This window comes from Anomaloglossus baeobatrachus, chromosome 6 (assembly GCF_048569485.1).
Source record: "Anomaloglossus baeobatrachus isolate aAnoBae1 chromosome 6, aAnoBae1.hap1, whole genome shotgun sequence".
Lineage (NCBI taxonomy): Eukaryota > Metazoa > Chordata > Amphibia > Anura > Aromobatidae > Anomaloglossus > Anomaloglossus baeobatrachus.
In genome coordinates, this window is record NC_134358.1 from 112,212,364 (window position 1) to 112,227,945 (window position 15,582).

Sequence of the window (15,582 nt, forward strand, 5' to 3'; positions counted from 1 at the left end):
AGCCAAGATGAACAGAGCTGGGATCAGGAAAGACTTTGCTACCTACGCTGGTGTCATCCTGGGGACGGTTAATTATGGCGTATTTTTGAATGTGCTTGATGCAAATCTAGCTGTGAAGTGTACAACTGGGGCACAAGTGCTGCCACTGAAGGGGTGGGTGTGTGTGGGGCACAATTTTTGGAAAAAAGGGAGACTCCGCTTGGAGTAACCCTTGCTTGCTGTGTTTTTAAAAGAAGCCAAGATGAACAGAGCTGGGATCAGGAAAGACTTTGCTACCTACCCTGGTTTCATCCTGGGGACGGTTAATTATGGCGTATTTTTGAATGTGCTTGATGCAAATCTAGCTGTGAAGTGTACAACTGGGGCACAAGTGCTGCCACTGAAGGGGTGGGTATGTGTGGGGCACAATTTTTGGAAAAAAGGGAGACTCCGCTTGGAGTAACCCTTGCTTGCTGTGTTTTTAAAAGAAGCCAAGATGAACAGAGCTGGGATCAGGAAAGACTTATCTACCTACCCTGGTGTCATCCTGGGGACGGTTAATTAGGCCGTATTTTTGAATGTGCTTGATGCAAATCTAGCTGTGAAGTGCACAACTAGGGCACAACTGCTGCCACTGAATGGGTGGGTGTGTGTGGGGCACAATTTTTTGAAAAAAAGGGAGACTACGCTTGGAGTCACCTTGCGGTGTTTTACATAATTTTAGAAGGGCGTGCCATATCTATATCTGTGTCTCCTCTTTTTACTTGTCCTGCTCTTTTGTTTTCGCATGAGTATATGTCCTTGTCACTTTCCCATGTGTTTGTGTTGTGTTGTGAGTTGTTTGTCACCTTTTGGACACCTTTGAGGGTGTTTTCTAGGTGTTTTTATGTGTTTGTGAATGCCTGCCATTGTTTCCTATGCAGTTCGAGTTCGGTTCGTCGAACGTTCGACGAGCTGAATTCGAACGGGACCTCCGTTCGGCGAACCGCCTCGAGCCGAACCGGGACCGGTTCGCTCATCTCTAGTCACAATGTATGGATGCAGCTCCAAGAATCAGTAAAACAGGGTCCTCTGAGTGTGTCGGTGTTATTAGTACATTCAGAAGTTCTGCATTTAGGTTGCAGATCCTCAGATGATGAAGGAGCCCCCAATGTATTATAACCACAAGGAAAGAAGCAGTCCATTTTATAAAAATAAAACAGTCTTTACTTATGAAACTAGTATAGTGTACATACAAGAGATAGCAGGCACAAAATTTAGTGTTTACATCTTCATTTGTTTTACACAAAGGTGCAAACATTTTGGTAACATTGTGACAGTTCACTTGTAAATTACATTTCCGCAACGGCTTGCCTGACCTGAATACTCCATTCCTTTTATGTGACCGTCACTGACCACAGCCCCCTCAGGCTGGCGAGTCCAGTATTTCTCCATTATACCTCTGCCTCTTCAGGCCAACTTCTACCTGCCTTAGGCTATGTCCGCACTTTGCGTCGATGTAGTTGCAGTTCTAAATGCATCCTCTGGCAGAAATGGTTATTGCCAAAGTTGCTTTTGACCATCAAAACGCGATAAATACGTGTGCGTATTTACTGCGTTTTAGCCAAGTTTTTAGCGCTTTTTACATGCTTTTCCATTGCTTAAAGTCAGATGCGTTTTGATTACAAAGACACTACTAAATAAAGTTTTAACATACAAACACTATGAAAAAAGGGAAAAAAAAATGAAAACAAATATAATTTATTAAATCATAAAGAAAAAAGTTATGTTTAATATAATTATAGCGGTTTTATGCTATATATGGCTAAAATATCAATAAATTAATATTTTTCATTAATTTAATTGTCGGACTATGTGTGTGTGTAAAGGGACATATCATTCCATTATTTTGATCTCCTAAACGCATGTTTTATGCAGCTAACAAGCATGTCAAACGCTGGAATTTTGATGTTTCTTGCTTTTTGCTACTTCTCATTGACTTCAATGTTAGCAAAACGCAGCCCAAATGGCAAAAACAATTGACATGCTGCTTCTTTAAACGCTGAGTTTTTGCGCAAAATTATGCAAATTAAACACAGCATTTTCAACTGCAAAGTGCGCACAAGAAATCCCCATTTCCCATACACTTTGCTTGAAAATCAAAACGCATGCTTTTTGGCATGAAAACGCTGCAGTTCAAAACGCTGCAGAAAAGCAGCTGAAACGCAGGTGAAAACGCAAAGTGCGGACACAGCCTTAGGCTATGTGTCCATGCTGCGGATTTCTCGCGGATTTTGCCGCGTATTTCTCGCGGAAAAGCCGCGGATTTCCCGAAAATCTGCAGCTCAGGCACTTCCCAGCCATTTCTATGGCATTTTGGAAATGCTGTGCCCATGCTGCGGATTTTTCCGCAGCGGATTTCGTGCGAATTTTGATCCGGAAAAATCTGCAACATGTCAATTATTGTTGCGGATTTTCATCTGGATTTTGGCTTTAAAATTGGAAAAAAAAAAATCCGTACCAAAATCCGCGGCAAATCCGCACCTTTAAAAAGGTGCGGATTTTGCGGGAAAGCCGCAGATTTTGATGCAGAAAAATCCGCAGCTACATTCTCCCGTGGACACATAGCCTTAGGCTATTTCTGGCTTCGTTCTGTATTTACTGCAGCAGAGCTTTCTTTCTCTGTTTCCAATTCCCCACATATGGTTTAGTATGTTTTGGCCATAATACTCTGCCACTGGATTCAGATACAGAACCTTGCTACCTCTGTTCTGCATCTTCCCTTCACACACACCTCACTTTGTGGCCTGGTCTGTCACACTCACTATGACTGGCTTCACTTCTCTACTAACTGCTGATTCCTCCAACTTGGAAGTACAGTGGTACCTCGCTTAACCAGTAACCCAGTTAGCGAGTATTTCGCCTAACGAGCAAAGCTTTCTGTAAATTTGTAACTCGGTTTACGAGAAAGCTTTGCTGTACGAGCAAAATACTCACCACACACACTTCCGGTTCCTTACATCCACCGCACTCTAACCCGCTCTTGCAGTCCACACAAACACACACAAACAAACACGCACACACACACACATATTATGCTCACCTTACCTTCCGTTCCCTCGCCGGCTTCCTGGAACTTGCATGTATCAGGTAACCAAGGCGAGCGATGATGGACCTTCCGCTCCCAGTGCGCTGACGTCAAAGGCAAGAGCCGCTTGCCTCTGATTGGCCAGCGCGCTGCCTTTGAGTAGTGTCTGACAGGGGGAGGTCCTCCCTCCACAGGATATGTATCCGGTAACCATCGCGACGAGGGAGGACCTTCCCCTGTCAGGCGCTACTCAAAGGCAGTGCGCTAGCCAATCAGAGGCAAGCAGCTCCTGCCTTTGACGTCAGCGCGCTGAGTGCGGAAGGTCCGGCATCGGTCACCTTGGTTACCCGATACACGTCTTGTACGGGCAAACTGCAAGTTCCAGGAGACCGGCGAGGGAACGGAAGGTAAGGTGAGCATAATCTGTGTTTGTGCGTGTGTGTTTGAACGTGTGTGGAATGGCACAATAGGGGACCAGGATGGGAGATTTAACAAGTTGTGGAAGGAATTCTTTGCATTGCAATGATTTCCTATGGGAAATCTTGCTTTGCTGAACGTGTAACTTGGTTAACAAGCACACTCCCAGAACGGATTGTTCTCGTTAACCAAGGTTCCACTGTAACTCTCTTCTTATTCCTCAACTCATCTCCTATCTTCAGAGCTGCTAACTGTTAACATTTCCTTTCCCGGCTGTCTAATCTACTATTGTTCTTATGGAAGACATACAGTGACATGCAAAAGGGTAACAATGTTTTAAACTTTTGACTTTCAGGCTCCATATCTCACCATCCACTATGAGGGGCTGCTGATAAGTCTTTGGCTGTGTGATCTTTTTTTATTTCTATGGTAATGAATGTTACATTACATGAAAACCTCATGTGTCTAATATGTTTTCAGAATTTTGTGTTTGTTGCTTATGGCAACAGTGTCCTACGCATGCGAGAAAACAAAATGTCGGAGTCTAATGCGATATTCACAGCAACTAAGAGCAGAGGAGTGATAAAATTCTTGTTTCTGCAAGGAAAGTCCGTGAAGGATATTCATGGTGATATGTTGCAGACATTGGGAGATCAATGCCCTTCATACGAGGGGTGATCCAAAAGTAATGATAATCAATAATAAACACAATGAATAAATTAAAAAAAGAAGGGAATTTTGTTTACTTACCGTAAATTCCTTTTCTTCTAGCTCCTATTGGGAGACCCAGACAATTGGGTGTATAGCTTCTGCCTCTGGAGGCCACACAAAGTAATTACACTTAGTGTAACCCCTCCCCTCTGCTATACACCCTCCCGTGCATCACGGGCCCCTCAGTTTTGGTGCCAAAGCAGGAAGGAGGAAACTTATAAATTGGTCTAAGGTAAACTCAATCCGAAGGATGTTCGGAGAACTGAACCATTAACCAAAAGAACAATTGAACATGAACAACATGTGTACACAAAAGAACAACAGCCCGAAGGGAACAGGGGCGGGTGCTGGGTCTCCCAATAGGAGCTAGAAGAAAAGGAATTTACGGTAAGTAAACAAAATTCCCTTCTTCTTTGTCGCTCCATTGGGAGACCCAGACAATTGGGATGTCCAAAAGCAATCCCTGGGTGGGTAACAGAATACCTCGATAAAAAGAGCCGGAAACCGGCCCCCTCTTACAGGTGGGCAATTGCCGCCTGAAGGACTCGCCTACCTAGGCTAGCCTCTGCCGAAGCATAGGCATGCACCTGATAGTGTTTTGTGAAGGTGTGCAGACTCGACCAGGTAGCCGCCTGACACACCTGCTGAGCCGTAGCCTGGTGCCGCAAAGTCCAGGACGCGCCTACGGCCCTGGTAGAATGGGCTTTAAGCCCTGAAGGAATCTGAAGCCCCGATGAACGGTAGGCTTCAAGAATCGGTTCCTTGATCCACCTAGCCAAGGTTGACTTGGAAGCCTGAGACCCCTTACGCTGGCCAGCGACAAGGACAAAGAGCGCATCCGAACGGCGCAGGGGCGCCGTGCGAGAAATGTAGATTCTGAGTGCTCTCACGAGGTCTAACAAGTGCAAATCCTTTTCACATTGGTGAACTGGATGAGGGCAAAAAGAAGGCAAGGAGATATCCTGATTGAGATGAAAAGGGGATACCACCTTGGGGAGAAATTCTGGGACCGGAAGCAGGACCACCTTATCCTGGTGAAAGACCAGGAAGGGGACTTTGCATGACAGCGCTGCTAGCTCAGACACTCTCCTAAGTGAAGTGACTGCCACTAGGAAGGCCACTTTCTGTGAAAGGCGAGATAGAGAGATCTCCCGCATCGGCTCGAAAGGTGGCTTCTGGAGAGCCGTCAGCACCTTGTTAAGATCCCAGGGTTCTAGCGGACGCTTGTAAGGTGGGACTATGTGGCAAACTCCCTGCAGGAACGTGCGGACCTGCGAGAGTCTGGCTAGACGCTTTTGAAAAAACACTGAAAGCGCCGACACTTGTCCCTTGAGAGAGGCAAGAGACAAACCCTTGTCCAATCCTGATTGAAGAAAGGAAAGAAAAGTGGGCAATGCAAACGGCCAGGGAACAAAACCCCTATCCGAGCACCAGGCTAAGAAGATCTTCCAAGTCCTGTGGTAGATCTTGGCGGACGTTGATTTCCTGGCCTGTCTCATGGTGGCAATGACATCTTGAGATATCCCTGATGACGCTAGGAGCCAAGACTCAATGGCCACACAGTCAGGTTGAGGGCCGCAGAATTCAGATGGAAAAATGGCCCTTGAGACAGCAAGTCTGGTCGATCTGGGAGTGCCCACGGTTGCCCCACCGTGAGGTGCCACAGATCCGGGTACCACGACCTCCTCGGCCAGTCTGGAGCGACGAGGATGGCGCGCCTGCAGTCGGACCTGATCTTGCGTAACACTCTGGGCAGTAGTGCCAGAGGGGGAAATACATAGGGTAGTCGAAACTGCGACCAGTCCTGAACTAACGCATCTGCCGCCAGCGCCCTGTGATCCTGAGACCGTGCCATGAATGCCGGGACTTTGTTGTTGTGCCGAGACGCCATTAGATCGACGTCCGGCGTTCCCCAGCGGCAACAGATCTCTTGAAACACGTCCGGGTGAAGAGACCATTCCCCTGCGTCCATGCCCTGGCGACTGAGAAAGTCTGCTTCCCAGTTTTCTACGCCCGGGATGTGAACTGCGGAGATGGTGGAGGCTGTGGCTTCCGCCCACAGCAGAATCCGCCGAACTTCTTGGAATGCTTGACGACTGCGTGTGCCGCCTTGGTGGTTGATGTATGTGACCGCCGTGGCGTTGTCTGATTGTATTCGGATCTGTCTGCCCTCCAGCCACCGCTGGAACGCCTGTAGGGCTAGATACACTGCCCTTATCTCCAGAACATTGATCTGCAGGGCGGACTCCGTCGGAGTCCAGGTTCCCTGAGCCCTGTGGTGGAGGAAGACCGCTCCCCACCCTGACAGGCTCGCGTCTGTTGTGACCACAGCCCAGGATGGGGGCAGGAAGGATTTTCCCTTCGACAAAGAAGTGGGAAGAAGCCACCACTGAAGGGAGGTTTTGGCTGCTCTTGACAGGGAAACGTTCCTGTCTAGTGACGTCGACCTCTTGTCCCATTTGCGGAGAATGTCCCACTGAAGTGGACGCAGATGAAACTGCGCAAAGGGAACTGCTTCCATTGCTGCCAGCATCTTCCCTAGGAAGTGCATAAGGCGTCTCAAAGAGTGTGACTGACCCCGAAGAAGAGATTGGACCCCTGTCTGTAGTGAACGCTGTTTGTCCAGCGGAAGCTTCACTATCGCTGACAGAGTATGAAACTCCATCCCGAGGTAAGTCAGGGATTGGGTCGGTGTCAATTTTGACTTTGGGAAATTGATGATCCACCCGAACCTCTGGAGAGTCTCCAGGGCAATGGTCAGGCTGTGCTGGCAAGCCACCCAGGAGGGTGCCTTGACTAGGAGATCGTCTAAGTAAGGGATCACCGAGTGGCCCTGAGAGTGTAGGACCGCCACCACTGTTGCCATGATCTTGGTGAAGACCCGTGGGGCTGTCGCCAAGCCGAAAGGCAGTGCCACGAACTGAAGGTGTTCGTCCCCAATGGCGAAACGCAAGAAGCGTTGATGTTCGGGTGCGATCGGCACATGGAGATAAGCATCCTTGATGTCTATTGATGCTAGGAAGTCTCCTTGTGACATTGAGGCGATGACCGAGCGGAGAGATTCCATCCGAAACCTTCTGGTGCTGACATGCTTGTTGAGCAGTTTGAGGTCTAGAACGGGACGGAAAGATCCGTCCTTTTTTGGCACCACGAACAAGTTGGAGTAGAAGCCGTGACCATGTTCCTGAGGGGGAACGGGAATCACCACTCCTTCTGCCTTCAGAGCATTCACCGCCTGAAAAAGTGCAGCGGCTCGCTCTGGGGGCGGAGATGTTGTGAAGAAACGAGTTGGAGGACGAGAGCTGAACTCTATCCTGTAACCGTGAGACAGAATGTCTCTCACCCATCGGTCTTGGACATGTGGCCACCAGGCGTCGCAAAAGCGGGAGAGCCTGCCACCGACCGAGGATGCGGTTTGGGGAGGCCGAGAGTCATGAAGAGGCCGCCTTGGTGGCGGTGCCTCCGGCGGTCTTTTTAGGCTGTGACTTAGACCGCCATGCAGAAGGGTTCCTCTGGCCCTTCTCCGACCTGTTTGACGTGGAGGAATGTGACTTGGCCGAAGGCCGAAAGGACTGAAACCTCGATTGAAACTTTCGCTGTTGAGGTTTGTTTTGTTTAGACTGGGGTAAGGACGAGTCCTTTCCCTTGGATTGTTTAATAATTTCGTCCAATTGCTCGCCAAACAAACGGTCGCCAGAAAATGGCAAACCGGTTAAGAATTTCTTGGAGGCAGAGTCTGCCTTCCATTCACGTAGCCACATGGCTCTGCGGACTGCCACCGAATTGGCGGATGCTACCGCTGAACGGCTCACCGAGTCCAGGACGGCGTTCATGGCGTAGGATGAAAAAGCCGACGCCTGAGAAGTCAGAGACACAACCTGCGGAGTAGCGGTGCGTGTGACCGCAGTAATCTCAGACAGACAAGCTGAGATAGCTTGGAGCGCCCACACTGCCGCGAATGCCGGAGCAAAAGATGCTCCTATGGCTTCATAGATGGATTTCATCATGAGCTCTATCTGCCTGTCAGTGGCATCCTTGAGCGATGAGCCATCTGCCACTGAAACCACAGATCTAGCCGCCAGCCTAGAGACTGGAGGATCCACTTTTGGACACTGAGCCCAACCCTTCACTACTTCCGGGGGGAAGGGATAACGTGTGTCATTAAGGCGCTTAGTAAAGCGCTTGTCCGGGTATGCTCTGTGCTTCTGGACAGCATCCCTGAAATTAGAGTGATCGACAAAGGCACTCCGTGTACATTTGGGAAACCGAAACTGGTGTTTCTCCTGCTGTGAAGCCGCCTCCTCTACAGTTGGAGTTGGAGGAGAAATTTCTAGCACCTGGTTGATGGACGCTATAAGGTCATTTACTATGGCGTCCCCTTCAGGTGTATGTAGATTGAGAGCACCGTCAGGGTCTGAGCCCTGAGCTGCGCCTTCCTCTTCATCCTCTAGAGAGTCCTCATGCTGAGACCCTGAGCAGCGTGATGAAGTGGAGGAAGGTCCCCAGCGAGCCCGCTTCACCGGTCTGGGACTGCGGTCCGAGTCGGAGTCCTCACCGTGGGACCTATGTGTCACCTCAGGAGCAGATTGCTGCGCCAACTGATGGGGACCTGGGGACGAAGAACGCACAGTGCCCTGCATCTGTGTTGTTGGTCTGGACTGCAAGGCTTCTAGTATCTTAGCAGACCATTTGTCCATAGACTGAGCCATGGACTGTGAAAGCGACTCAGACAGTTTGTCAGCCAAAACTGCAAACTCTGTCCCTGTCACCTGGACAGTGGGAACTGGTGTCTCTACCTGAGCCGGGGGTCCCACCAGTGCCTGAGGCTCCGGCTGAGTGAGTGTCACAGGGGCCGAGCATTGCACACAATGAGGGTAGGTGGAACCTGCAGGTAGCATAGCCGCACATGAGGTACAGGTTGCAAAATAAGCCTGTGCCTTGGTACTCTTGCTCTTTGCGGACGACATGTTGTTGTCCTCCAAGAGATAAGTAAGGGATCACCGTGATCACTGAGGGATATATATATAGCCTCAAGTTAACAGTACAGCCGAACCAGCAAATGTATACACAAAAGATATATATATATACAGTTCGGCACTCTGGGGGGTCCAGCACCGGCAGACCGGTGTGGCTTACCAACCGCTCTGTGTGGCCACCAGATTCCCTGCCCCGGGTCTCCCTCAGCTGCAGCCAGAAGTTCTCCACCGCAGTATGTGCTGAAAAAATGGCTGACGGCGTTCTCAGAGGAGGAGGGAGGCGTGGGCGTAGTCACAAAAGTGCGGGAATCTGGTGCCCCAGCGTGAGTAGTGAGGGGGGCGGAGGACAGCTCAGTGTACTCCAGCCCTCACTGTCGGCGTCATACCGACCGTCCCGCCCTTTTCCCTGACTGGCAGGCCTGGGGGCGGGAGAATACTATACTAGGCCGCAAAAGCCGGGGACTAAAGTTAAAACCGCGGCTGGCCGGCAGTGCACGGTCGGCGCGGTAGTCCCGGACCCATACCGACGCCGCAGTCGCTGCAGCGTCTGGGCCCAAGGTGCTTTATGCGCCGTCCCAACGGGGACACAGAGTACCTGTGGATGCAGGGCCCTGTCCCTGACGATACTCCGTCTCCTGTCCGGCAGATTCCCCCAGGGGCTGTGGAGGGAGACCGGTCCCAGTGTCTGGATGACCGGATAGGATCCCACTTCCCCAGAGCCCCTAAGGGATGGGGAAGGAAAGCGGCATGTGGCTCCAGCCTGTGTACCCGCAATGGGTACCTCAACCTTAACAACACCGCCGACCTGAGTGGGGTGAGAAGGGAGCATGCCGGGGGCCCCATAGGGGCCCTCTTTTCTTCCATCCGATAAAGTCAGCAGCTGCTGCTGACTAAAAACGTGGAGCTTGCGTGAATGTGTGCCTCCTTCAACACAAAGCAAAAAACTGAGGGGCCCGTGATGCACGGGAGGGTGTATAGCAGAGGGGAGGGGTTACACTTTTTAAAGTGTAATTACTTTGTGTGGCCTCCAGAGGCAGAAGCTATACACCCAATTGTCTGGGTCTCCCAATGGAGCGACAAAGAAATAAATATTTTTCTACATAGTCTCTTCGTATTCCTCAGTTAAGAACTGGGTTGCCAAATTTAAAATGGGCCACTTCAGCACCAATGATGTGGAAAGTCCTGGACGACTGAGAGTGGTGTTTGTTCTGGAAATCGTCGATGCTGTGCACAACCTCATATTGGAGAATCGATTAATTTCAGCTAAAGCAATAGCAGACATCATGGGGATTTCCCATGCATGTGTTTGTGTCATTATCTATGAACATTTGTATATGAGGAAGCTATCTGCAAAGTGGGTCTCCAAATGTTTGACAACAAATCAGAGAAGCATGCAAGTGAAAACTTCCCGGTCCATCTGTCAGCGTTTCCAGACTGATAAGAACTTCCTGGATCGACTGGTCACTATGGATGAGACCTGGATTTAATTGTATGACCCTGAAAACAAGGAGCAGTCAAAAGAGTGGAGGCACAGTGGTTCTCCTCGTCCATAGAAGTTCAGAGTGCAAAAATCAGCCGCTAAGGTGATGGCCTCTGTGTTCTGGGATAAGGAGGGCATGCTCCTAATGGACTACCTTCAAAAGGGTTCCACCATCAATGGAAGGTATTACATTGAACTTTTGGACCAATTGAAGGCAGCTCTGAAAGCCAAAAGGGCGGAAGCTGTCCAAGAGGTGGATGTCCAGGTAAAATATTGGAGCCAACAAGTTGGCTTATCACAAGGTCTATCAGTTCTGGCTCGACAAATATGGCATTAGAGTTGACCCCGCATGCTTCTTAATAATTAGATCACAGACATCCATGCATGCACCGTGCGACGCATGTTACACAAGTCTGTCAAAAAAATGTGAAGAAGCCTCAACTTCAATATCATTGGCTCGAGTTTGCAAAAAAGTATGAAAAGTGGACAGCGAAGATTGGAAATGGGTAATTTGGAGCGATGAGACGTAAGTCAATAGGTTAGGCTCTGATGGGTGCAAAAATGTCTGGAAGAAAAAAAGGAAAAATAATCTAACGGATCAAGAAATTGAGGCAAGTGTCAGGACTGGAATGGACTCAGGAATGTGGGTGCCACTGGTACAGAGAAAGGAACACTAGTAAATGAATTCAAATCAGGTACAAGTTTTGAGAACCTGACAACTAGCCCTACTGACAGCACACATTCCTGAAGAAACTCCCAAAGGAGGGAAGATGTATTAAAAATACTTAATGCGTCTCAGTCATAGGCTAAGAGGCACATCTGGGTTAGTGAGCAATAGCCCTTTAAGAGGAAGAAGTGTTCTCCCAGGAGACTGGTGAGGGATGCGCAGGCCCAGTGAGCAGGAGGCAATGACAGGGACAGAAACCGCCGCTGAGCGGGCAGGAGGGTGAGTGCAGCGGTATCCCTGCCATGTGGAGGAAGCAAGACAGCGCGGGGATGCCAGCATCAGTGTTAGTACTCTTTTCCACTTGTGTACCGCTTCCGATGCGGGAGCATCGGAAGCGATATGCTAATGACCCTCTGCTGCGGTGTCAGCCGAGGGTCATGCGAGTGTGATGCGATTTTGCGATCGCATCACAGGAATGGAGAAGATGGAGGAGCACTTTCTCCCCATCTCCTCCATCTTCTGTCTCTGCGTGCACCGCACTGCAGTCGCATAACATGCGAGTGCAGTGCAATTTTACACACACGTGAGCCGAAACTCGGTGCAAATTGCAGCATGCTGCGATTGTACAGAAAGCCCGATTCGTGTGGAAAAAAACCTCGGGACAGATGAAACTGTCTCATTGATTAACACTGGTGCGAGTGCAATCTGATTTTTTCGGATCGCACTTGCACAAGAAAATCGCAGATGAAAAAGCGCCCTAACAATGGGACTCCTACAATACAAAGAACACAAAGATATTGACCACTTTGAGATGGACGGTGAAAAACTGTGAAGTTGTGAAGGATTTCAACCGACTCGGATTAATGTTCACTCAAGATGCAGCGACAACACCAGTGGCTATGGGCAAATCAACAATGCAGTTACTAGACAGCTCCTCAAATCGAGGAACATTTAAATGGCAACAAAGACACGGCTTGTACATAGTCTGGTCTTTTCTATAGTAACATATGGGACACGATAACTAAGAATTTCAGTGTGCATACCTATTCATCCCCCCAAAAGTCGGTACTTTGTAGAGAAGGAAAAAAGGTGATCCAGCTCAACTGGGGCAAAGTCCGGCATGCAAGGATAACACTTGCATGCAAGTGCAAGGGTCCAATAGAAGAAAGAAAAATCCAGCTTCCGGAGTAGTAGTAAAACTGATGCAAAATTTTATTAAAGGACGTAAAAATTAATGTGATGACAAAAATAGGGAGCCCATATGCGGTGTAAGGCTACGCGTTTCGAACGCTGCCTGCGTTCTTTGTCAAGGCTGAGTGAACATGTCTTGCTCACAAGCATTTAAACTCACTCCTACCAATGGGAGGAGTGTGTTTAATCAGAAAGCACATGTGCCAACATGATGGGGTAGATAACATACAAAGCAACAATACAAAAATTCAACAATAAGTGAACAGAATTTTTTTTTTTTCTTTCCATATATACAGAAACTTTGTAGAGCCTCCTTTTGCGGCAATTACAGCTGCAAGTCATATTGGATAAGTCTCTATGAGCTATCCAAATCTTGCCATTGGGAGTTTTGTACATTCCTCAAGGCAAAACGGCTCCAGCTCCTTCAGGTTAGAAGGATTCCTCTGCTGAACAGCAATCTTCAAGTCTGACTACAGCTGAGTGGGCAAGGCTGCAATTTAAGTGCTGGCTGCAAGGTAAGTGTATAGCATAGTTGGACATAATATCATAGTTGTGATAACTATCTGTGCTATCTCTGTTACGGGGGGGAGGTCTTGTGATTTGTGTCAGGTAATTAATTGTGTTTCCTTTGCTAGCTGGGTAGTGAACTATAAATCCTAGTCACACCAAGCGAGGCTGCAATTAAATTCTGGCTCAAGGTAGGTGTATAGCATAGTTGGACATAATATTATAGTTTGACACAATAGTATAGTTTAGTATTACCTTTCTAATTTTTCAGAGGTTATCTGTACTGTTCATCCCCATTTAGTATGTGCTTCATGGACAATACTACCAAGTGTGCGTCTTGTGAAATATATGCATCCCTTTAACAGCGGTTTGAGGGTGAATATGCCTGCACTCTACGTCAGCGTGTTACATATTTGGAAGCTCAGGTAATGGATCTAAATATGCAGCTCGCAACATTCATGAGGCGTTTAGAGATCACGGAGCATGCACTGGCTGGGGCCAGTAATATGGAGGAGGCTGGAGGTGGGGAAGTTCAAGACTCAGAAGTAGGTAGCTGGGTAATAGAAGAAGTGTCATGGAGCCTAGTTCTGACCTGGCACAACCTAATAAATTTTAATGTTTTATGCATTTTTCTCGCTTAGCATCCGTATATTATGCAGTTGTTATCAGCAGCTATTAACCCCTTCACAACAGATGTACTGGTATGTCCTTTTTTGCGGTGCCTTCCTGACCTTGGAGATACTAGAACATCTTAATGATCGTACGTGCACAGGAGCTTTGTCAGAGCAATCACCGTCGTGAGCTTGGGTGCAGTGACAATCGAGTCCCAACTCCCACAGCCATGAGTGGTCCCCATGCTGCCACTGGCTGTTTAACCCTCTAAATACTGCGGTCAATAGCGACCGCAGCATTTACAAGGGATGGAAAAAGGAGTGCACTTCCTCTCCCAAGCGATCAGGACCTCCGCAACATGATCATGGGGCCCGGTCATAGTCAGGATGACCTCCGGGGCAGCCAGTTACATCAAGCCTCTTAGACCATTCCAGGAGCATGACCTGAGTGGCTTTTGTCAGTGTAAAAATGACAAGCATAATCCATCGCAATGATGGTGCATTGCAACAGATTATACTAGTTGTAAAAATTGTAAAAATATATTTTTATTTTTTTAGATATATTTTACCAATACATGCGTAGATGTAAAAAAAAAAGAAGAAAAAGAAAGAAAAATAAAGAAAAGGGTAAAACATATTTGTTTTTGCCGCCTCTGTAACAACCAAGTCTATAAAACTGTGACACCATTGTCATGTTAAGGGTGCTTGACACCAGAAACGCATAGAGGCATAAAAGGGGATGTGGCTTGCGCTGTATTTTTGTGATTGTTAATAATAAAAGAAGCCTACAGTTAGTGAAGTTGGACTTGGCTTTTCCTTTGCTCTTCAAGTGTGATATGGCATCCACAATCTATTCCAGACAAAATGGCACTTTAAAAGTCAAATAGCGCTCCTTCCTTTCTGAGCATTGCCATGCACCCAAACAGTAGTATTCCACCAGATATGGGATATCGGCATACTCATGAGAAACTGCACATCAAATTGTATAGTGAATCTTCTCCTGCAAAATTTGGGGGCAAAACATTTTTTTTCGTGGGAAAAATGATTTTTTTTTTAATTTTCTCAACTCAACGTTATAAAATACTGTGAAGCACCTGGCGGTTCAAAGTGCTCACCACACATCTAGATACATTCCTTGAGGGGGTCTAGTTTCTAAAAAAGGGTATTGATGCCAGCCAATTTTGCATTCTAAAAGTCAAATGGTGCTCCTTCCCTTCCGAGTGTCCAAACAGTAGTTTTCTACCTCATATGACGTATTGGTGCGCTCAGGAGAAATTGCACAATAATTTGTATGGTGCATTTTCTCCTGTTACCTTTGTGAAAATGCAAAATTTGGGGCTAAAGTATAATTTTTGTGGGTAGTAGTAACATTTTCATTTTATCCTTCCACATTACTTTAGCTCCTGTAAGGCACCCGAATGGTTAATACATTTCTTGGATGTCGTTTTGAGCACTTTGCAGATTTTAGAATGGTGTCATTTCTGGGTATTTTCATAGGTACCTCAAAGTCACTTCAAGTGTGATGTGGTCCCTTAAAAAAAACAAAAACAGTTTTTGTAAATTGTTGGAAAAATTAGAAATTGCTGATAAAATCTTAACTAACTTCCTAACAAAAAAAAAAAAATCATGTTTCAAAAAAAATGGTGCAGATGTAAAGTAGACGAGTGGGAAAGTTACTTATCTATTGTGTTATGTAAAACTAGGATTTAAGGGCTTAAAAATTCAAAGTTTGAAAATTGTACAAAAAATAAGAAACAAAAAACCCCCAAAAAACACAAAATCGACGAATTATGCTACAGAATGGTAATGTATACGTACAAATTGGACTGCATTTGGATTGTCTGTGTAACTTCTGTTTTTTTTTATTTTTTAACCTCGCACTTAGTGACTTGCATTGGTGAGTCTCAGCTGTTTTACGTGACCATACACAGCGTGATACGAATATTTCCTCAAGTCGAAAACACCTGAGGAAAATC